Raw genomic sequence first — 25,064 nt, forward strand, 5'->3', positions numbered from 1 at the left:
AGGTTACAAAGAAAGGGAGAAAGAGGGACCGACGTAGTAAACAGCCTTTCGGACACGTCCTTTCCCAGTAGCTCTCCTGAATGATGCACAGGCTGGAATGGGTGGTAGGAAAGCACGTACCTACGTACTTTCTAAAGTCTGCGCTGCAGTTATTTCTGGCAGGAAATGTGCTGAGGATTGTGGTATCTGGAGGTAGTTTGGAATGAAATGCGAGAGGAAAAACAGCACAGTGGTCGCTTATCTGCCTCACAGATCAGAGACTTTTGGGCCAGAATGTGACAGCCTCACTGCTGTGAAGGACCCCTAAAATTCTCACGTTGGCAAATAATAAAAAAGCACAGCAGCTCACAGGCAAAAAGCAGTGAGGAGCGCTGTGCACGAAATCCTCTGTGCTCACAAGTAGCTTCTAGTGGTGAGCCCCTCAGGTTGCGGAAATCTGGAGACATAAATCACAGGAGAAAGAGTAAGAGACTACTCTCCTTACATCAGCCATTTGTGTGGCATGCACATTTCTCAAGCATAGCAGGAAAATGTTCTTCAGCTATCCCTAGAAGTCCTTTAGACCGGAAATCTAACACAGCCTCACAGCTTACAAAGCTCTTCTTGAATCCTTTTATAAAAAGCGGAAAACTACAAATACAAGTTGAAGGGAATTATGTTTTTGATGCATAGAATAAGCAGGCTGGGTCTGTACCATCAAGCTCCGGCATGACATGTTGCTGAACTTTTTTTAGAGGATGCAGCTTGTTTCCAAAAGAATTGTTTCCTATGGCCCAAACTCCTCCTTTGTTTCCTGGCAGAGTCCTCAGATGCTCTCCTTTTCAGGCAAGGAGGGTCCGAAGGAGCTTTTTAGGACTTAGCGTGACTTTTTCTTAGGTAAGATGCCTGCTGGCGTCCCAGGGCTTCTTGCTCGAGTACAAAGGGCAATGTTGGCACTTGGATGTCTTGGGAGGGAAGTAAAAAACCAATTTAACTAAACAGCTGTGAGTGAAAGTTTGAAAAATATAGTACAAGGAACTGCTCAGAGTTAAACCTCTGTTCTAAGAACAACCCATGGCATAGTTCAGTCTCTCAAACTTTTACTGATGTCACGTTCTTTTTTTTCCAAACTGAAGTGCTGGCAAGTAAAATGCTACCCCATGTAATCAGCTGAGCTCGAATGCTTTCTTTCAGCCACAAGGAACTACTCCAATTAAAGGAAAAAAGAGCAGAAACAATGAAGCTGAGAGCATTTTTCTAAGGGACTACATCTAAATGCAAAATGACTGGTGACTGAGGCAAGGAGGGGAGATTTTTCTCATTTACAAGCCTGGCAGACAGAAAAAAAATCGTTGCAGAGGCATGGTATATAACCCTCAGAAATAACAGCCCCAGCCTGTACACCCCAAACAGGTTTCAGTGCAAAACTCCCTGAAGGACCATGCATCATTGGTCTGATATTTCTGGGGCTATGGAGGCTACTTCTGTGGACTACAACCTGATGCTGAGGATGGTTGCTCTCAAAGGTATTAACTTTCTGATGCGAGGTCTGGCTTGTGTGGGGTGGCTTCAGTATGTGCAAAATTCATCCATTTCTGTTTGTTGGTCTTAATCAAGCATGGGCCAAGGAGCAGTGTCATCTCAGGCAGGCAAGGATGCTGCTTTCAGTTTATCTGTCTGTGATAGAAATGGACAGGCTCAATCCTGACCGGGCTGTGGAGAGCAAGACCGGGGTGTGTAACATCTCGGGAGGAGCTGTCTGCCACCTCCCTCACCCCTGCCATGGTGGGCTGCACCCTCTTTTTGGGTTGTGTGCAAGGGGATGGGACAGAGAATGATGCCATGGAATGTTTTTAGGACTGAGAAGTAAACCTCTGAGACGTTTACATGCTTGAAGCTCTGCTAGCATGGAAGGGTAAAGGTCTGCTCTGTCAGTCACAAAAGTTTTTGAGAGTCTAAGTAAAATAAACGTGCTTTATCCTGAAACAGTATTTGAGGGCAATATCTACACGGAGGCAGAATTTGGTGTGGCTATTCACAAAGGGATGATGGTTGAAATTTGCCAGGTGCATCATTTACTGGCAAAACAGTTTAGTGCAAAGTCAGTTGGTGCAAGCTTGAAAGTAATTGCAGAGTTGTTAAATAATTTTGAATGGAAGGGTTCATATGAAAAAGGATGAAATATTAATGGCAGTGGTGACTGTGATATTTGCTTGTGTTTTTAAGAAATAGAATTTAAAAATGCAGCTTCCAGCATGGCCCACTGGAAATGCTTCTGTTGATTGCCCATGATATTTCCCCAGTTCTTGCTTTGCTGAGGCAGCTAATGTTTCAGGGTTGTTTGCTGTTTTTTTGGATTTGGGGTAGGGTTTTTTTGAGTTAACGCAGCAAACTGACAAAATTAATTATTATATGACTCCTAAGCAAATGATGGCACCAGACTCTCAGGGACTTTCAGAAAGGCTGCAGAGGTCTGATCTCCAAAGTCCCATTTGAAACAAAAATCCTTAATAGTGTTTGTGAACAAAAAGGAAGGTTTTGTAGGCATAGGCATGAATTTTCTGTGAAACCAGTTAACAGACTCTTTATGCAGTTTGCTGTTGACTCAGCACTTTTGACAGTTTTTAATGTGATTTCTTGGAGCACTTACTCTCTCCAAGCCTTTGAATTAGTTGATCTTCTGAGAACTGCACATTTGCCCTCATTTTGAACTTCTCAGTCAAATTCTATGAAATGCTAATGGTATGCAGTGCAGAGGGCTTAAAAAAGGCACCGTAGCAGCTGCAGAGCTTGTATTTCTGCAGAACGTATTTCTTTTAAAATAATGTTTGCCATGTTCAATATCCAGGAAATATGGCCCAGCAGTAATAGGTTTGTTCATAAAGCTGGAAAGGAAGGATCTGTGCCCAAGCTGGACAGAAAGGTCTGTAGCCTGCTGTTACAGCCTCTTAATCATTTATCTATTTTAGAGCAACTTGAATAGAAAGAGTCTAAGTGAAATGTGGCAGGAGAACATCTGTGCTACCATAATGACTATTCAGGATATTTTTATTTGATTGTCAGTTTTGGCTTCCTGGCTAAATATAATTTACATGCAATTTCTCCAAGCATTATTTTTACTACAATGAATTCTTTTCCTTATAATAAATCCAGATTAATCTATTTCTTTTCCAGAGGAACCCTGGATGTTAGTGAAACTCCTGTGACTTGAAAAGAAAGGCAAATTTGGTATGCCATTGTTTTTCTATTTCTTAAAAAACATTAAATATCACACTAAATGCCAGTTCTCTGATTCATTAGTGTTTTGGGAATGAAAGCTAATTCTATAATTACAGCTTTGTTCCAAACCTTGATCACAGTGACAGTAGGTGTTTTCTAATAATTTAAACTTGTTCAGCTGATTTGTGAACGCCATGTTCAGTGATATTTTTACCTTTTTTTGGTTCATAATTGTTTGCAGGCAAGCTTCTCTCTTTCTGGTTCCTGTGCTGTGATTACTACAGGGGAGGAGGATGAAGAGGCTGACATTAGTTTCAGATCATGGGCTGCCTGCACATTGCACATCTTCCCTCTGCAGCCTTTGTAGGGTGCGTGAGTGGTCAGTTAGGGGTGGCTGACCTGAACAGGACCCTGCTGAAGCCCCAAAGCATGCTCGCTAACCAGTAGCAAAGGTTTCTGTTATTGTGAGAGATCCCATCTTTGCTTTTTGTTTAAAAAGTGCTGATGCTTCTCAACATGTGCTTGAATAGACAATAACAGGCGAACACCTGCCAGCCCGCGGCATGGGCTTACAGCCCACAGTGACCACAGCTCCACAAAGGCAAGGAAAACTGGGTGCGCTGCCGTGCATTACCTAGCACAAGCTCTTACTCTCTGACAGCTGTGCCGTTAGAGGTGCACAAACATGCCGCGGCGGGGCTGTCTGTGAGCAGGGATCGGGCTGCGGATCCCGCTTGCTCCGAACCAGTGATGCTCTGCAGGCAAGGGCAGCAGCCCCGTGTCTGTCTCTGGGAAGGGGATGTAGGGTCTGTACACAGATTTGCCTTTGCACAAAGCTGGTACTCGCAAGGAAACGAAATCCCAATAACCTCAGCCAGTGCCTTAATAATGAGACAAGCCTCCATTTTGCAAAGGGAGGGAGCAGCTCTTTCAAATTTGTTTTGCAGAGGGAGCTTCTTCAGTGGGCAAATGCTGCAGGAGGGAAGGGCTCAAGGTCAGAGGAGAAAAGGTGTAGGAAGGATGAGCACAAAGAAGACTCCTCACAGTTTGGCAACAGTGTCTGCCTTCTTCATCTATTGAAGAGGAGCAAGTAGTTTGAGAGGTGGTTCTCCCTCTGAGCTTTCCGAACTCTCACTTTCTTTTTTTCACTTTTCTTGACCCTTGCTTCACATACTCCCTGCCTGTCCTATTGTTCAGGGAAAAAATCCTATTAGAGGTGTACCAATTATCTAGAAATTAAATCAGATATTGTCATGCTGCTACTTTTCCACCTCCATTATGCAGAATGGAATTAAAAGTACCTTAGAATAAGACCCTCACTGTTTTATGAACTCCAAACCACACCAGGAATGTTCTACCCGATGACCTTTATCTGCACATAATTACAGTCTGAGGCATTCTTAAATCTTTTGCTAAGCTATTTCTAGCGTTATTCCATGGCAATCTTAAATACCCAGGGATTACCAGGGATTAATGCCCTATTTTCAAGGCATAGCAGCTAGACATGTAAGTAATTCTGTGCTCTGATACTTCCAGTAAGCATTGTTACCTTTGGTAAATCTGATTTTTTTAAACAAAGGTTAAAATTGCCTTGTTAGACAGTGTAGAGATAGATTTATAATTCCTCTTTAAAACTTTTACTAAATTAAGAATCATAACAAAAATGTGTCTGTATAAAAAATCCATGCTCTCCTAGGCTAAAGTTCACAGTGTATTTTAAACAATTTCATGATCCTATTAAATGATCACACTTCTGGAGTAAACTTCTTAATGGAATTTAAACTCTGGACTTTTGCTGCATGTTATGTGCAGAAGAGAGTCAGTGGAAATAGTCACGTACATGCCACGGGTCAGCACAGTGCTTTCATTCAGCAAATAATCTGTACCGTCAGTAACATTTCTAGGGAACAGGATGTTACTCCAGGAGCCTGAAATAAGCTACTTCTTACCTCTGGGTTATAAGTAGCTGGACATGGATAGCAATATTGATGGATAAAATTACTATCATGTGATCACTCTTTGTGAAGCAAGTCTGTGGCATTAGACTTGTTTTTAAGGGTGGTTTGGGGGTTAGAGGTACTCTTTGCAAGCTAAGAGTAAAAAGTATTTCCAGCTGAAGCTGACCTGAGCTAGGTGTGCCATGGGGGCTTTGTTAACCACACCCTCCACATCAGGCCGAAAGGGACCATCCAACTCCCAGTCTGACCTGCTGAATGTGGGACACAGCCCCTAAGCCCCTAACCAAGTGGTTGTTGCATCTACCTCGTGACTTACTGCTGATCAGAAGAAATTTGTCCCGGTCTTGTATTGAGGTCCATTTGCCAAGGAATTAAGCTGTCAGCAAAATACAGGAAAAAGCACAGGAAGCAGAAAAGTATCCTTAACAAACTGGGAAAAACTACTCCAAAACATGGAAATGCTAAAGCTCTTTCACAATATTATAGAAATTAAACACAAATAGCCCTTCTGCTCCATATTGTGTGTACTAAAAAGATCTTTTTTTCCTCTGTGCTGCAGCAACTCTTATTATGCAACTGCCCCAGTTATTTTGACATCTAGTTGTTGATGTGAAAATATATGGTTCCTTTTGAGGACTGGTAAATGCAGTGGTGTGTTGCAAGCCAAAGACATTTTACAGAAATCATGTGAAAAAGCATTTGGGCTGTTTTCACATTTTTGCAGTATTTATTGAGACTGGATCATATAGTTTCCCTACTTTCTGTTTTTTTTTGTCTTCTTTTTTCAATTTTGAGCCAACAGGGATGTATGAGTTTCCTTTAGTGCTGAATATCTATCAACATTGATGCATTTTTTTCCTCTGTATAATCAAAGGTGTTTCTTTTTTTTCTCTTAAGACTAGGTTCATTAATGGGGCATCACACAGTTTTAATGTTAAAATACGCTCAGCTTTTTAGCTATCCTTCAGTAATCTCTATATCCCCACATGGATGAAGGAGGATGACTTCTTGTCATCCATAGCAATGTAATTAAATTCTGGAATATACTGGTGAAAAGATCTTGTTTAAGAGCCAATTACCTCTTAGGGACAGTGGTGATGTCTTTCCAGAGTTATTTTTGTCCCTTGATTATGCATCTGTCTCTATGTATATATTCTCCTTCTTTGTAAGCATGCAAACTGGCTCTGGACATATTAGTCTGTGCTTGGTTTTGCCTACAGGCTTTCAGATATGGCAGGAGTAATGACTCATTATTTGAAGATGTGGGTCATGGCTGGAAAACTCCAGAGGGCTACAAATGTCTTTGAAACAACCTTACAATCCCCAAAAACATGTGCAAGGAAATTTGACTGCTGTGTGAACTGTGCTCTTCTAATTTTCCACAAACAAATCAAGATACTTATATTGAAAAATCTAAGTCAAAATGTGTTCCTCCAGTCAAATCCTTTAGACTCATAACAAAGCAATTGAGCGAACAGACATCTTTTAATTCTTCTTCACTTTCCTTCCTCTGTCTGTCCAGACTAAGAAATCTCCTCAAAGTCAAAATCCTGGCTGATAAGTGGATAAAGACTGGCAGATGTCTCTCTACCGCTCTTCTACTCGCTTATTAGAAGCCAGTAAAGTCCCTCTTTCATTCCACCTTTCTGCTTGTTGGCGTCTTGTTGCTGAGACTGCTGAAGGTCTATAGGTGGGTAGTTACTGTAAGAGGTAGTCAAGGTCTTTGGAGTACAAAAGAAGCAGCAGCTTCACTGTCATAATTCTCCCTTTTTTTGGGTTTCATCAATGTCCTTATGATTTGAGGAATTTATATTCTCTTCTGTGATTAGCCCATCATTCTCATTTTTCAAATACTTTGCTTCCCTTGAGTGTCTTCCTGTTTCCTCCTTGTGTGTTGTAATCCTAAACTTAAGCTTTCCTAACAAAATTAGTACCTTTTCTTCAAGGAAATGTGCAAGATGCCAGCTAACTATTTATAAAGTTATAGTAGCTGGGATGCATAATATGGCTAAGTCCTAGAGTTTTAATCCAAAGTAAGGAGATATTTGTTGTAGTAGTAGTAACAGTAAACAACAAGAACAACAACAATTACTACTCAAACAAAATGCAAATGTTACCTTTCTAGCTTTCCAATACCTCTCAGTTAAGACCGAAGGCAAACAAAAGACCAGAAACGTATTGAAGCCAATACTTCATTTTCCCTTTTTTTTCATCATAGAATCATAGAATCATAGAATCGTTAGGGCTGGAAGGGACCTTCAAAGGCCATCTAGTGCAACCCCCCTGCAAGGAACAGGGATATCTCCAACTAGATCAGGTTGCTCAGGGCCTCATCCAACCGGGCCTTGAACGTCTCCAGGGATGGAGCATCCACCACCTCTCTGGGCAACCTGTTCCAGTGTTCTACAACTCTCATAGTAAAAAATTTTTTCCTAATATCCAACCTGAATCTACCTCCCTCTATTTTAAAACCATTACCCCTTGTCCTATCACAACTGGCCCTCCTGAACAGCCTCTCCCCATCTTTCTTGTAGGCCCCCTTGAGGTACTGGAAGACTGCTATAAGGTTACCCCGCAGCCTCCTCTTCTCCAGGCTGAACAGCCCCAACTCTTTCAGCCTGTCCTCATAGGAAAGGTGCTCCAGCCCTCTTATCATCTTCGTGGCCCTCCTCTGGACCCTCTCCAACTGGTCCATGTCCTTCTTATGTTGGGGACTCCAGAACTGGACGCAATACTCCAAGTGAGGTCTCACGAGGGCAGAGTAGAGGGGGAGAATCACCTTCCTCGACCTGCTGGCCACGCTCTTCTTGATGCAGCCCAGGACGCGGTTGGCCTTCTGGGCCGCAAGAGCACATTGCCGGCTCATATTGAGCTTCTCGTCCACCAGTACTCCCAAGTCCTCCTCAGGGCTGCTCACGATCCATTCTCCACCCAGTCTGTAATTGTGCCTGGGATTGCCATGACCCAGATGTAGGACCTTGCACTTGGCCAGGTTAAACTTCATGGCATTCCACCTTTTGATGTACCCTCATCTCTTTTTCTAGAACTTTCTTTTATATACCCCTTTGTTGACAGGTGATGGGTGTAAAACAAACAGGAGATGATTCCCACAACTCACTTTTAATCTGCTCAAGTGACGTATAGCTCAGCCATGAGCTCTTTACCACAGGATATTGTAGGTGTCCAAGTTCATGTCTGGAGATTGAATATGTCAATGACGGATAAATGCACTGGGAGTTACCCAATATATATGAACTGTCCTTGGCTCACTGTGGCCCTCAGCCACATGTTACCAGATGTTGGGACATTAATTGTGCATCCTTATTGGTGCATCCTTATCTGCCACCCTTCCATGGACACCTACTTTTGGCCACTGTCAGAGAGAAGATAATGAGCCAGCCAGACCTTTTGGTACGGCCCATTTCAGGTGGTCTCATACATTGTACTAGGTAAGCTAAATAGCAAGAGGTGTCTTTTACCTTTTACTTTCAGCAGGCAACTTTCTCTGGGTTCAGACTCCAGACAAAACACAGCGGTAAAGGTGTCTAGAGTCTGTTACAGTGGGGCCGAAAGGAAGGAAATGCTCTTGGTTTTAACTCCTGTTGGTTGTTGAGAAAACTTTGCTCTAGTAGCAGAAAGGCATGACCCAAAGGATGTGTGGTGACACCACTGGAAGGCCACAACAACAAGCTGTCAGAGGGCACCTCTAATGCTCCTTATCAGAGGCCTGGGACCAGCACAGGACCCTCAAACCACAGTCAAGGAACAGGAGGCTTTCCTGCTCACTGGAAGCCTCTGCTGAAGTCAGGAAGCATCAAATAATCCCAAGGATGCAGAAGCTGCAGTGCTCGCACACAGACACCTGCTGTACTGCTCAGGCTTAATTTTTCAGAGAGCAGCCCTTAAATAGAAAACATCTGGTATCATCTGTGCTGATGGCCAGCTGAGATCCAGTCAGATAAATAAACTTCTGCTTGAAACAGGTTTCTGAAAACATGCATGCAAGAAAGGTCATTTTTATGCCTGCCTGACTGATCAGAATACAAAAAAGGGGATGAAATGTTCTATCCACAGCCTCAGTCTAGTGTGATTAATTTTCCATTTTTATTCAGGCTCATGTATTTTGTTTCTCTGCCTCCCTTTCAGTGGCACATCATCCTCTATTTTTCTTTTTTACACTTCCTTGAATTTGAATGGTATCTCTCATTCAAAGGGCCCGGCTTTGCCTTGGCTGTCATTTATCCTCAGAGACTTGGTTTGTTAGGGGCTGTGCAGAGGCAATGAGCTTACTTTGCATTTCCAATATCAGTGAGCAGAAGGATTCAGAGGCTGTAGCTGTACTTATTCGCATCACCTGGTGTAACATGTGGTGCATGTTGTGGGATGGGAGGATGCTTCATGCTCAGATCCCTAGCCAGCGCAATGCAGGGAGCACAACACACTGCTGAAATCCAGGGGCTTTTTAAACCATTGAGCTCGCATTCTTGAAATGCCGGACTTATTTTCCTGTCATGTTTTAATGCAGTTTTACAAGTTCCACTGCAAAACCTACAAGTCAAGAGGAGACAAACCTGCATCAAGAGGAGCGTGGCCAGCAGGTCGAGGGAGGTGATTCTCCCCCTCTACTCTGCCCTCGTGAGACCTCACTTGGAGTACTGCGTCCAGTTCTGGAGCCCCCAACATAAGAAGGACATGGACCAGTTGGAGAGGGTCCAGAGGAGGGCCACAAAGATGATAAGAGGGCTGGAGCACCTTTCCTATGAGGACAGGCTGAAAGAGTTGGGGCTGTTCAGCCTGGAGAAGAGGAGGCTCCGGGGTGACCTTATAGCGGTCTTCCAGTACCTCAAGGGGGCCTACAGGAAAGATGGGGAGAGGCTGTTCAGGAGGGCCAGTTATGATAGGACAAGGGGTAATGGTTTTAAAATAGAGGGAGGTAGATTCAGGTTGGATATTAGGAAAAAATTTTTTACTATGAGAGTGGTAAAACACTGGAACAGGTTGCCCAGAGAGGTGGTGGATGCTCCATCCCTGGAGACGTTCAAGGCCAGGTTGGACAAGGCCCTGAGCAACCTGATCTAGTTGGAGATATCCCTGTTCCTTGCAGGGGGGTTGGACTAGATGACCTTTGAAGGTCCCTTCCAGCCCTAACCATTCTATGATTCTATGATTCAAAGTCCCCAACACTTTGCTTTTTGTCGTGGGTTAGGCCGACCCCCCCGCCCCCCCCGCCGGTCACTCACCCTCCTCCACCCCCAGGAATGAGGGAGAGAATTAAAGGAGAAACAGGAAACCCGTGGGTTGAGATAAGAACAACTTAACACAGATGATTTAATACACAGTGTAGATTCTCACCACCCCCTCGTATGTGAAGCCCGTCTCGTCCCGAAGCTGCAAATCCCGGATGAACGCGAGGCCCTGAAATAGAGAGGGGCAGAGAGAGAGAGAGTACTCTGAGAGTGGGAGTACTGGGAGAGAGAGAAAAAAAAAACAAACAAAAAAACCCAATAGAGCAAAAGCGCAGCAAGCACAAAAGAGCAGAAGCGCTGAAAGAGCCAAAGCGCAAAAGCCCTTCTGTCCAGCTGACCCTCACTTTTATACTGGGCATGACGCTGCATGATATGGAATACTAATTGGCCAGTGTGGCCCTCAATCTTAAGTTACCACAAATCACAAGGGGAATCGTGTCCCCCTTGTCCCAGCTATGCTCCCCCCTTATCCCGCCGCGCTTCTGCACTCCGGCACACTGAAAAGTCCTTGGAGTCTCACGTCCAACCACAAACATCAGCTTGCTGTCAATATTCTTCTCAGAGCGAGCCTCTGAGTAAAACCAAAACACGGAGCTCTTCTAGCTGTTAAAAAGAAGAGCTAACACTGTCCCAGCTAAAACTAGGACACTTTTCTTAATTACAGTGTATTTCTTGTGGTTAAAGTTCTTGGAAGACTTCAGCATTACCCTATTAATGACCTCTCTAAGATATTATAGTGGCACTGTGTCTGATCTGGTCACACACCAGAATTTCTGCTCAAAAATCACTCCTTTTCAGGATAGCTTTTGTTGTTCCTCTCTGGACTCTGTCTCAGTGAGACTCTTTTTGGAGAAGTAGTGGCCTGAGCCGGTGTTCAGAGACACCTAAAGCCAGGCTGTTCATTTTACAGATGGTGCCCAAAGCCAAGCTGGCTTTTTTCCTCTCTGCCGCGTTGTAAACTTACCATCTGAATTGTCAATAAATCATTTGCAGGCTGTGAAGCCCCGAGGAGCAACTGCAACCATCTACTCTTGACCTGTTTTGCATAGAGGCGATTTAATTTCTCCAGAAGAGGGTTAAAGCATGCAAGTCCTTTAGAAAAGCAGGGAATCTCATTTTGAAGACTTAAGTGGCTAGAAGTCTACTGATTCTTCCAGTAATCCCCTCTACCTTTTAATTACCTTCACTGCTGTGAAGTAATATCTTAATGCAAGGTCACACTTATCTATTTTCAGCTCCCATCTGTGAATTTTAAGCCTAGGTAAAGCCTTTTCCTTTTCCTTTTCTCTGTTATTCCTGGAAGCACCTGACTGGGCACGTAATTATCAGACCATCTCTCTCATAATTTTTCTCTATGCAATGCAGTGCAGTGCTATCTTTGCATGTTAGAGAGACCATTTATTGAGGTGATTCGGGTCAGTCCGAAAGACGAACTCATCGTTACTTGCCATCCCACCAGTCTTTCTGATGTCTGCGTATTTACTTGGTAATAATTTTATCTTGCCATTCTGGTTACCTGGATCTCTGACAATGTCAACTAACATCCGACAAAGACGTTTTCTTTGGAATATCTCTTTTCTCACAGCCCTGCTTCTTGATATCTTTTCGTTAATGTCACATTTTGGAGAGTTATCAGTGAGCCACTTTCAGATCTGTAGAAAGTACTTGCTAATTCCAGAAAATGCAAGCTTTTTAGTCAAAATGTTGTGTGATAGTAAGAAAATTATTTGCATCAACACAGACTAGTTAAAATATGTATTTTTAAAAATAAAAGAACAAGTGCTTACAGAACCTATTCTTCATGAAATCAAGTGGACTGATATTCATTGTACTTTTAGACTCTTAACTCTTTCTCGATAAAATCCTGAAAAATCTCTGATAAACGAATGTCAGATTGGAAAACTGCTTCCTCTGTTTTGAAGCAATGGAATTACACTTAAATATATTCCACTTGAAAGCTGGAATTTTTCTAATATGTATTTAATAAAACATTTCTAATATTTATTTTAATATCAGTCTGAGCTCGGTGACAGGCAAAGTCATGGAACAGGTTATCTTGAGTGCTATTAATGAGCACATACAGGTTAACCGGGTGATCAGGCCCAGTCAACATGGGTTTACGAAAGGCAGGTCTTGCCAATCAAACCTGATCACCTTCTATGATGGGGTGACCTGCCTGGTTGACGAGGGAAGGGCTGTGGATGTAGTTTTCCTTGACCTCAGTAAAGCCTTTGATACAGTTTCTCATAGTGTTCTGGTTGAGAAACTGATAACTGCTGACCTGGATAGGCACACCTTCCTTTGGGTTAAAAACTGGCTGGATGGCCGGGCCCAAAGAGTGGTGGTAAATGGGGCTAAATCCGGCTGGAGGCCGGTCACCAGTGGGGTTCCCCAGGGCTCAGTGCTGGGTCCAGTTCTGTTTAACATCTTTATCAATGACCTGGACGAGGGGATTGAATGTACCCTCAGTAAATTTGCGGACGACACCAAGCTGGGAGGCTGTGTCGATCTGCTTGAGGGTAGGGAGGCCCTTCAGAGGGATTTGAACAGACTGGATCGTTGGGCTGAGGCCAATGGCATGAGCTTTAATAAGGCCAAGTGCAGAGTCCTTCACTTGGGGTATAAAAACCCCAAGCATCGCTACAGGCTCGGGGAAGAGTGGCTGGAAAGCTGCCTGGCGGAGAAGGACCTGGGGGTCTTGGTTGACTACCGGCTTGATATGAGCCAGCAGTGTGCCCAGGGGGCCAAAAAGGCCAATGGGATACTGGCGTGTATCAAGAATAGTGTGAGCAGCAGGAACAGGGAAGTGATCCTGCCCCTGTACTCGGCACTGGTGAGGCCGCACCTGGAATATTGTGTCCAGTTTTGGGCCCCTCGCTTTAAGAGAGATATTGAGCTCCTGGAGCGAGTCCAAAGAAGGGCGACTAAACTGGTCAAGGGGCTGGAAAATAAAATTTATGAGGAGCGGCTGAGGGAGTTGGGGCTGTTTAGCCTGGAGAAGAGGAGGCTGAGGGGAGACCTGATTACAGCCTACAAATACTTGAGAAGGGATGGTGGGGAGGTGGGGGAAGGGCTCTTTACATTAGTGATGGGTGATAGGACAAGAGGAAATGGGTATAAGCTTAGTCAGGGGAGATTCAGGTTGGATGTTAGGAAGTATTTCTTCTCTGAAAGGGTTGTCAGCCACTGGAATAGGCTGCGCAGGGAGGTGGTTGAGTCCCCATCCCTGGATGTGTTTAAGAAAAGGGTGGATGAACTACTTAGGGATATGGTTTAACGGGGGATTAGGGACGGTTGGACTGGATGATCTCTAAGGTCTTTTCCAACCTAGAAATCTATGAAATCTATGAAATAACAATCAGCCTTACTGATACAAAGAGACCTTCCACTCTGGCTGAGGAATTTTGTCCACATGATTTGAAAATACTTAGTATAATTGGAATCTCCTTTGCTAGAGATGGGCCGTTGCTAAAGGACGGATGGATTAAAACTCCTGCAGCTATAGCATAGATTTATTCTCTTAATTTCCTCATTTTTCAGAGGTACATATCTAACTGAACTCAATGCCTGAAAGAGAATCAGAAACCAGGAGGCAACTTTATCTCAGTGATAGCGGGAAAACTAATGAGAAGAAACTATTTCTGAATATCATCTTTTAATCAAAGCTGTAGTTGTCCAAGCACACCCTTACACTAACCAGTCTTCCTAAGGAGATACAGCTCTGCAGAAGTTTAGCGAAAGACACTCCAGCCATATCCAGCACGCTCTTCTCCCCAGGTTCCCTAAATAAGCTCACAAAAAAGTAGTATAAAATGTAAGTCTGAAAATGTCACTGGTGACTTCTCTTAAATGTCCCTGACATAACAGGAGGCTCTTAACCCCAAAGCACAGCAATCTGCTCTCCTTTCACTGTCACAAATTAATTCCTGGGGAAGAGTGAAGGGGGTCATAAAGCTTCATTGCCTAAACTAGAAAGAAAATAAAAGAGAAATTCAGGCGGTTTAGTTTTGCATTTCAGAACTGTGTCATTTTCTTTTCTCCTAAGATCTGTCACATGGAAGTTAAAGTGTTTTCCTTTCGTGCCAACCTATGATACAACAGTGTCAGAGAGCACTTTGCTTTAGAACAGCCACACGCTACGCTCATTCTGTGGCAACTGATGCTCTGACATCCTCACCGTGTAGGGGCTCACCCCAGCAAAAGTACTGGCACGCGTAGCGGCTCTGATTATGTCTGCTCCTAGACTGAGCAAAGCTCAACATGTTTGTGCCTAAAGATGGGTTTTGGGAGCAGTGAGAGTTATCTTTTGGGTTTTTTCCCCCTGCTTTGTTGCAAGAATTTTTTTTCACAAAGTAGGATGAACCTCCATACGTTGCAATTAGATGTGCATCTCATTTACAAGATTTTTTAAATTAAATATAAAATAGTAGTGTTAGAGTGTAATAGCTTTATACACTTTTCATCAGGAAGGAACTTGGAGTCTTCTGGGCTTCTGACACAACTGGAATTCAGCAGCCGTGTTCCCTTTTAATTTCAGAGCTTTAATGCTGAGGATAAGGAGTCTACCACAGCTAGTTTAGCAATTAAGTGCATTAGCCAATGTAATGAATTATTGACCAAGGGGTGATAGTTTAACACTTGATCAATATGCTAAAGTATTAAAAAAAAAAATAAATTCCTCGGTTGAAGAGGTCTTCCTCTCTTAGGAGGGAGAGTGCTTAGGGCTATTTAGCCATTTTGTCCTTCAAAATATGGAGGCCAGACAAATTATTTAAGAATTTTATGTGCTTTGCAATTGTTAATTCCTTGAGCGCATTTTGGACTCATGCCTTTTACCTACATTATACTTTTTTGTAAGTATCACATATGTCAGCTCTTGAATATGAATTTGGTACTTTTTGTAGATGTAGGTTACCTAATTTACAGTAAGCTGTTAAATGTTTTAAAGGAGATTACCACCATTACCTACATGAGTGTAGCTCAATTTGGCAATAATGTTTTGCAAGCTTCACAGAAAAAATAATTGACTACCTGATTTGATATCAAATAATCTTTTTTTTTTCTGTGAGAAAGCCACTTAGGTTCATATTTCTGATGCAGTGCTAATGGGATAAAACCTTGAAACATTAAGAAATTCCCAAGATGGGAGACATAAATTTTGTGACGGTATTTGTAATTCTTCCTCTTCCTCCCCATGTGTGTTTATGTGTCCATCACAATGATTTAATCTAGAGGTTCGTTTATTCAGGACAATGTTCTAAGAAGTAGTTTACGCTTACTGACAGGCAATAGCAGGGAGCTGTATGGGAAAGTCTCTACAATTGATTAAAGGAGACTGCAGAGGTGAAATTGCATCTTAGTGCAATACTCAACTCTTTTTCTTACGTGCTTGCTTACTTTCCATACTAAAATTTCTCTCTCCACCTATAGCAGATGGAGTCCATGCAGATTTAGAAGACTGAATTGATTCATCTTCCACCTTGAAACACTATGGACATAAAAGACCTAATGAATTTAAAATTTTGCTTGATTTCTACCTATTTGCTTCAACAGATAGATTGCCTTCCACATGAGTATAAAAATGTCTCTCCGCTTCTGTAAAAAATTCTTTTGTTAAGGTATTTGGTGATGATCAAACATGGAAGAAGCTATATAAATGTAAATTTTATAAGATCATGCAGGTAGGTCAAACGTCTTTCAGTATGACTGGATCAACAGTAACAAAGATCATAATATATAATATTATATATATATAATAATTTGGGAAAAGAAGAGACATATTTGGCACTTGCACAGCTAACAATGTCATGCTCAGTATTGCATACTAGGTTTCCTGGCATTAGGTTAATTAGTTCTTTTCTGGGCCATCATTAAGTCATGCCAAACAATAATAACTTCCTCCCCTGTAGGTGATTTAAGAGACCTCGGAAGCACTGGGAAATGGCATAGGTTTTACTCTGTCAAGACTGCTTTCTTGTTCTTTTTGTTTTTAATAGTTTTCTAGACTGTAATTCCGCCAGGCAAAATACTAAGAGACGTTATCTGCCATGGTGGCCAGAGCCAGGTTACACGAGTGAAAATTGCATGTGTAGCTGCAATTCTCCCTTCAGACATCATATGATGCTACTAGAAAGAGCTGGATATGTCACAATTAAATACTATCTATTGCTGAGTATTGCCATTCACACGCTTAGCTAAGTATGATCGTATATATTTTTCTGTAATCCTCGCAGATCTTTATAAAGCATAAACAAGGATGTAGGTTGCAGAAAGTCAATTAATTCCATGTATACTTATGAAACAGGAATAGGTCAGGACATGGAGCAATGAGGGACCTCATGTCTCCTTCTCCCCCTGCTTCGGCACAGAGATGGTCTTGTGAATATGCCATGGCATATTCAAGTCTGGGCAAAATGTACAGCAGCCATCCCGCTCTCCGGGGAACCTTAGTACCGCCACCGGGTGGAAATACTGCACTACATGTCCATAGTCATCACCACTAAAGGTAATAAGAGGACTATTTGATGCTAAATTTGGCAGGCATAACAATATCTGCCTTCTATTCCAACCGTAAAGACAGGAAAGGGTTCTCTGAGGAGGGACAGGAATGAGCCATAAATGAGGAATGAGGTGTTTCTACAGGATGCATGTGCTAGAAGGCAAAAATGTCAGCCAATGCATCCAGAAGAAGCACAGCTGACTCCAGGGAAATCAGCTACAAGGAGCTGAGATGGCAGTAACCTTCAGAGGTTCAAAATAAAAGATGGATTAGGGCAGTACAGAATCCTATTACTGAAAAAAAAAAAAAGAAAAAAGAAAAAGGTTTGAGGATACTCTGAGAAAGCCTTAAGGTTGATGAAAGGGATTGATAAAATAATTTCTTTACTAGTGCTGCTAGAAAGCACAACATAATACAAAAGTGAGCTTGGTAATATGCTTTGTGTTCTGACTGCACTCCTCAGAGCAACACAGCTGCCATCAAGGACAATCAGGGGAGGAAAGAGAAATCACAAAAGAATTGACATCTACTTTTCTGATGTCCTCTACTGAAGATTTGATGAGTCCTGTGAGAGCACTGCCTAATGCTGCACTAGCACCCATTTTCCCCAGCATCATGTACTTCAGCCATGTGGGTCACTTACCTTGTAGATGCCCTGTGGTGACCAAAGCATGCGAGAGCGACCAAGCTTTAACTCTTTCCCATATGAATTACAGCTTTTCCAGAGACAGGATGTGTCAGGAACAGTTCTACCACCTATGCCTACTTATGCTGGAGATCTAAGGTCTCTTCTTGGAAGGAAAAGTCAGCAAGGAAGAGCTTGGTCTGTCTGGCCTTGGTAGAGATATTCAGCATCTAGCTAAGAGAGAGTAGAGGACAGGGTTCCTCTTCCATCTAAAAAAAAGCCTGATTTTGTCTGGAGAAAGTGCTTGGAAGCTGATACACATGCTCAGGAGCATTGTACAATGGAAAAAAGTTCTGATAGACCAGTCTGCAACAAAATTAGCCCCGCCTGTATGTAAGAGAGCTTTCTGTGAGTGAAAAGGAGGCTGAACTGGATTTTATAGATATGAAATTAACTGTATACATTTTGCTGCCTGGCTTAGATCTTGCTAGCTGTGCTTTATGGAAGAAGGAATTGATATAACATTGATGATAGAATTCCTCGACAAACTAGACGTAAGAGAAAAATACTGTCTCTGTTCTTGGTCTATTGTAGTATCAAAGTAAAACACTTCAATGAAACAGACATCTGGTTGAATGTCAAAAATGCTTGTCAAAATCACTCGAGAATGAAAATATTCAGAAGATTAGCAAGTTGAGATGAACCACTGTGTTTATTTTGCTACCCCAGGTTTTTCTCCCAAGCCTTCCCATCATTTGCGGTGTACTTCCTGCAAGCCTATGAGCCTGGTGTTTGCTAGCAGATGTTTATATAAAGTTGGCTATAATTAAGAAAACTTGAGATGTTTGACTGAACTCTCTGATTTAGATATTGAGTAATTAAGTAATGACTACTCTGTTTGACATGCTTGTGCTGCATAAAGCCATGATAAAAGTGTTTGGGGTGAAACAAAGTGAAAAGTCTGAGTGTCTGTAAGGAAGAAGGAGGCAGCCTAACAGACAGAGGGGGACAATGTGGGCAGTGTTTCCAGCTGCCGCATGAATGTTCCCAAAACCTGGGTTACAAGGCCAACCTTACAGTGTGTCTGGACTTAACCTATCTCAGACTGTGTTTCTGGGAAGCTGTCCTGGCTGCTGAAGTGCAGATGCTGTATGGATGGCTGTGTGGGTCAGAAATATGAACAAACTGGTGTTTCTTCCCTCTTTGACTGACAAGTTTTTAAAAATATCAGAGGTAGCAGAAAAGCCAGCCACGGTAAACTTAATTGAGAGTAACCATTTTTGGAATAAGCATTTTTGGATGTCTTTAGGGGCTGCTGGGCATTGAAAGAGGCAGAGGAAAATCAGCTCTTGCAGTTTATGGCAGACATCATTAAGCCAATTTACTCGAGTGAGGAATGGCAAAGAAGGGGAGAGGACCATGAGAAATGGAACCTGGACACACCTCTGTTCCCCAAAATAGTGCTCTGCACTCTGCTGCACCTAGTTCGTACCCTTCAGCATGGAGCAGCCCTGCTCCTGCAGCTCCTGGGCCCAACCTGAGTGTCTAGCCATGCTCATGTTGTCCCTCCTTCCTGAGAAAAACCTTGTTCCCACTCCTGTAACAAGTCTGGCTTTCTAAGCTCACAGGGTTTTATATTACTAAAGCAATAGATAGTGTACTTTGGTGACTATTGGGAAATAGATGGACACAAGTTGATAAAATGAAGGAGAAAACTGTCCCTTGTAATTTGTGGTAGTATCTCCAACATATTTAAATGATTGTAAAATGAATGGTTGTTCTTTGGTGCCAGAATGATTCTCTTAATTTTCCAGATCTACTCCTGTAAATAGTCTGGCTTCTCTTTTTTTGGGGGGATGCAATGCAGAACCACCATTTTTTAGGATCACAATCAGTGGGCTGCTTCCTCTGCTCTTCAGAACTTATATACTGGGCAAAAAGGTCCTTGTTGTCTGAGGGTATATAGCCTTGATGACAAAGTGCAAGGTTTGCAAAGGCTAGGAGATGATTAAATGTTCTAATTTAAACTGTCATTTATTTATTTATTTAACGCAACAGTTAAAGCTCATTGCTGTTTGGTGTGAATTGTTCTGTTAATAGTAATGACAATAGTTTTTACTTACTCTAAAATATAGCCTTCTTACCTCCTTTTTTTTTTTTTTATGACTCTTTATAAAGATTTTAAATATAATTTAATAAAATGTCCTGGTGAAAACATGACTGGCCTGCAAATAGCTTTAGCTGTTATAGTATTGCCAGTGGAGAAAATTAAGATTTCTGTTAAGGAATCAATGAAATGTTCCTTTAGCTGTGAAAGAAACCAGTGTACCACTGTTTCTTTCAGGCCACCCCAGGCAATCCCATATAGACAGGGATGATGATCCTATTGCTGGTGGCAGATACCTCTCCTTACCAGAGCTGAGGGCAGGGTGAGAGCTGACTTCTCCTGGCTGGAACTGTACGTTTTGCATGGTGAGAAAACATCCTTATAATACTTAACATTAAACCAGTCCCTTTTTTGAGGTACTCACAATGCTTTACAAGCCCGAGTTAATGAAGCTTTACAATACCCTGCAGCGTGCTGTAGGAAAGCGCTGTACAGGATTATTAGGTTGAAGCACTGCCAGCTGGCAGAGAGCCCTGCGAGAATCCTCCCGCTGCTCCACCACGCGCGAGAAAGACCTGCTTAGAGATCTGCTTGGCTACTCACCCTTATCAAAAGTAGACAGGCAGATGTCTCTGAGAGTGTGAAGGGGAAGTGTCAGTTGTGGGGTGGTTAATAATAACACTGAGATATTACTCCTTGTTTGTAAAAATAAACTGACTCCTCATTAAGGCAGTTATTGAAAGAGATGTAACTGCACTCTGTGTTGCAGCCCTGTCCCTCCATGCTGGCTCCTTGGGCCTCTGTTCAGCTCCCCATCTATGCAACTTTTGCTTCTTCTTCTGCATTCTGCAGGTTTCCAGAAGTGAAACAAAAAGATTGAGAAGAAAAATAAAATTATTTAGTCTTTCCCCTTGTAAATGTGAAGAGTGCACTGGGTTAGGGCACTGCGATGGGCAATGAGAGTTTACCAGCACAACACAGAGCAGAGCTGACAACACAGTGGTGTGAAATTGTAGTTGAGTAGTCAGGTAACCATGCAGAAGGTAAGGGCAACAACGAAAGAGGTAATAGCTTAGCTGAAAAGCACACATTAAAAAAGAGCAGTATTTGTTGCCAAAGGAATCACTAGCCAGGCATTTCAGTGTCAAAAAAAAAAAGTGATTTTTTAAAATCTGTCACAAAAAGTACACAAGTTAGGGCATAAAAAGGCTTAGGACTGCCTATTCCTCCCACAGCATTTGCATGCTGGGCCCATGCAGCAGCAGAGGCACACATGTGCTCACAGGCAGAGCACAAGGTGCTGACCCCACAGCAGCCCATGGGAAAGCTCCAGAGCAGGCTGGCCTCGGGTCCAGCAAGCTTGGTCTGGCTCCTGTCACCCGCCCTGCCAGCCAGCCAAAAAGGGGAAAAAGAAAAGGCTAAAAACACCAGCTGAACGTCATTAAAATTGCCCAGCAGCCCTCGGCAATAACAAACTGAATAGCCCAGTAAGGGGATTATTCTGTGCACCCAGTGCAACCAGTTCAGTCCCAGGTTTATTTTAAGTCTGCTTGTTAGGGGAAGTGCTGGGACCTGGCTGTGGCCTCGGCAGTGCTTTCAGCATCGACGCAACTTCAGAGCATGTGGCGGTGGTGACAGTGGCAGTGGCGATGGTGGCGGTGGCAGTGGCAACAGGTGCCGGAGTGCAGCACGACTCCCAGGGCCCAGGGACCTGTGTGCTACGGGACCAGGAGTCTCATGCTCCTGTGCACAAAAATGGGTTGCCACTACTGTTTTGCTGTCATCACTCGTAATCCACCGAGCTGCTCCCACGTCCTCTCCCCTTGGGTTCTCATGGCACATTTTGCATATGTTTTTAATCTGATTCCTGGCAGCAGTGAGGAGCCCCTGCAGCTAAACTCTGGACCCAAACTATGAAATGCAATCTCTCTCAAAACTCAGTTCAGAGCCACGGGATCTGACTTGGACACGTAGATGTGGGAGCCACCTGACTGGTTTGGATCTCGATGAGAAATTTTCTCAGACTTTTGGGGGCAGGTCATCCCAACATTAACAATAGACTGGTGGGCAAGTTCTCGTGCTTTGTCATATTTTTCACAAGCTGCCTGGGCTTGCTTTAAGTATAACAATGCTGATGGTTTTTTTTTGTAGCAAGTAGCGTGTGTTTGAGTCACATAGCATGCTTTGTCCTCTCTCATTCAGGTTTTCAAATAGACATACTGTTTACAGCTATTATTAGAAGGAATAATCCTTTGGGCATAATCTAACATGCAATTTCTTTATACTTGCTGAGAGACTGGAACATCACAATCAAATTCCAAAATGATCATAAAGCCTTGCTCATCTTATCATAGTTATTTTATTAGGGCAGGACCTTTGGAAGAGCTTATTTTAATAGCTCTTCTTCCTTTGTGATTTTCAATGAAACACTTTTTTGAGAACCAAGCCAATGAATTCAAACACATGGGATTTTTTATTATTATGGTTTTGCAGATGACTTTCTAGTGTTTCAGTGTAGTATCTAAATATAAGTGTACAATGTATTTTTTTTTTTTGTAACAGCTCTTAAAAGGGCACTTTGTCTCAATGCTAACAGTGTTTTCTGAGCTCTCCCTCTTTCTTATCTTTCTGTGTTTCCTATCTCCTTATTAATTACTGTACATTAATTCTGTCTTCATTGCTGCTAGGCACAACTCTTAACACACTTTTGTTCCAGACCTTATTTCTGTAGGAAGCCTTTCCTGACTGTTAGCCATTGCCTTCTCTGCCTTCACCCCTTCTCCAGAGGGTGTGTATGCACAACTACAAAACAAGGTCTTTTGAGACTCAGTCACGATCCATAGGTCTTGCAGGGCTGAAGCACAGTCTCTTGAGACTCAGTCATGACGTGTAGATTTTGCATGGCTTTTATTAAGCCTCATAGATGTGGACTATGGCTGTATTCAGACTTAAGTATCAAACAGCTGTCTCTGAAAAAGAACATCCTGATAATTTTTATGTCAGTGCCATTACTTACTCTTTTGCTCTGTCTTAAAAGGCAAGGTGTGTTTTGGGGGCAGAATGTATAGCTTTTGATACATGGATTGAAGATGACACACGCCAGCTGCAGAGAAGCCATGGCAGCTGCCTCCTTCCTTGGGACTGAAACTCCCCTGGGAGCTGGCTGTTGTGACAGCTCACGTGGGTTTTTGCCTTCTGCACAGGCCACTGCTATGAACTGAGCAGCTCAGCTTGTCCCTTTCTGCAAAATGGTGGCAGAACCTCCTACTTGACCAAAATAGACCATGTCTTCCTGCTGTGCTCAGTAGTCTCCAGATTGGAAGGGCTTGATTTCGGCAGAAACGCACAAGGGAAGCCATAGGAAACTACACCACTCTCCCTTGTGCTCTGTATGAAAAAGTCTATACACAAGCACTTTGTGCTTGTAGATCTTTATAATTCATACGCTTGCAGAGGACAAATGGCATGGTTTGGCCATCCGGTAAGGACACAGAAACACAGCCGGCCTAAGAGGGATATATATAAGCCGGCCTATAACATCTGTATTGCTTTCTGTGTTTGTATCCCTTGCACTCACAGCAGTCGTTGCTGTTCTCTTATGTGTGGCTAAAACATCTTTGAATGTGTTAAATGACAGTGATTAGTTTACAGACTAAATTGTCAAGCAAAGGCATCTTGAGCATAAGGCAGAGCAAAGTTGAGTTCTACTATTCGCATCTGTTGGATACAACTTGGATCTATTATTTCTGTTCACTTTCAACACTGCATCGAGATTGATTTAATATTCTTTTGGAAGCTGACACTGCTTCATATTAATCACTGCGAACCTCGCAGAATATGTCATATTTTTTGACAGTAAGTGAAAGATGCTAGTACTGAGGCATCTCAGTGGAGTGGATGTGCATGCCTCCGTTCTGAGTACAGACGAGTTTTGCCAGTGGTGCCCTTTAGAAGCTCTCCCTCTGGGTTTAGGGTCTAGAGCAAGCTTGTGTAGGCATAACTCTGAGCTGCACTGGGTGAGGGTGGTGGAAAGGAAGAGGGGGTGAGAGACAAAGCTAGGGAAGCAAGGCTTTTATTACTTAGCCACATACCCTGTTTAGCACCTGGGTCAAAACATCGAGGCTTCAGCACTTACCATAACAGGAGCTGAAATGCAAGGAGAGTGATGCTAAACCTTGTTAAGGTGAAGAACGCTGCTTCTTTCCAAGCCAATATCTGACAACAAAAGGCTTCTAGTGGCATCAGGAAACATTCCTCCTTGCAGAGGGCATATAAAGGGAATTTCAAGGGATGAAGGCAAGCAACTGAAAGGTGAAAAGGGTCTAAGAAGTTTATTAAAGGAGATATATGTGAGGGGATTGTGTGGGAAGAAGTGTCACCTCACTACCAGCGAGATATCTAAACTAGAACATGACCCAGGAAATCTCTAGATGAGACATATAAACTGCTTAATTGGAAGACTGTACACAAGTTTCTGCTGATTATCATTTTAATTAGCAGCAACAGAAGAAAATCTTCTCAGCCATACAGTAAAACTCAGAGGAGATCCTATGGAGATAGCTTTGAACACATAACTGAAAGCATTTTGAAACTAGCAACCATCGGTAGTCTTAGATCTATGTCTTTTCTTGCACATCTACATTTAGTTACTAACTGCTTCTCAAACTGCTTCTACTGCCTGACAAATCTCAGAGGAGGGCTTCTCTTTTCCAAGCTAGGGAAGGAGAAAGACAGACATCTGAGACCAGAGAGGGGCTGTGGTGTAGAATGGATTTAGAGCCGTAATGAATATACATCCTAACAGGGACACTTGGTAGTAAACACACAATGGCCTCTGATTCGGGGCGTGTGGTTGTGACTGTCAAATATCAATGGAAACAAACTCTGGAAATGCACGGAAAATTTCTCGATTCTTAGGGAAATGGGTCTTCTGAACTGTACAGTTTCCAGGTGTCCTTGACTCTCTGCTTGAAGTGCATCTGTCTTCTGAGTGACTCAACATAAGTGAGGAGGCACCTTCAGCCCCCAGCGTTGAGCTCAGTCAGGTGGAGGCACCCAGGTGTTCAGCCAGAGCTATGTACTTCCAGCTACCAGAAGCTCCTGAATTCAATGACGTGGCCACAACAGTTACTGATTCTGAGAGGTGCGATCACGGCTTCTCATGGGCATGCAGAGGACAATGCACCCTGGAGGGACAGAGTACAAGTTGTCTTCGTGCTTTCTCCAAAAAGCTGGTTCTTTGAACTTTTACAAGTCTGGCAAATAGCTGGAAAGAAGGAAGCCCTCTGCCCACAACACAGGCCAATGATCCCCTGCCACCCCTGTCATTCCTGCATGTGAATGAATTTTTGTTTGTCTGTCTGGGCTGGTGTAACAGCATGTCCCTGATCTTGCTGTTGAACCCCTATTAAAAATGACAGCACTGGACAGC

This window comes from Tauraco erythrolophus, chromosome Z, assembly GCF_009769465.1.
Source record: "Tauraco erythrolophus isolate bTauEry1 chromosome Z, bTauEry1.pri, whole genome shotgun sequence".
NCBI classification, from domain to species: domain Eukaryota; kingdom Metazoa; phylum Chordata; class Aves; order Musophagiformes; family Musophagidae; genus Tauraco; species Tauraco erythrolophus.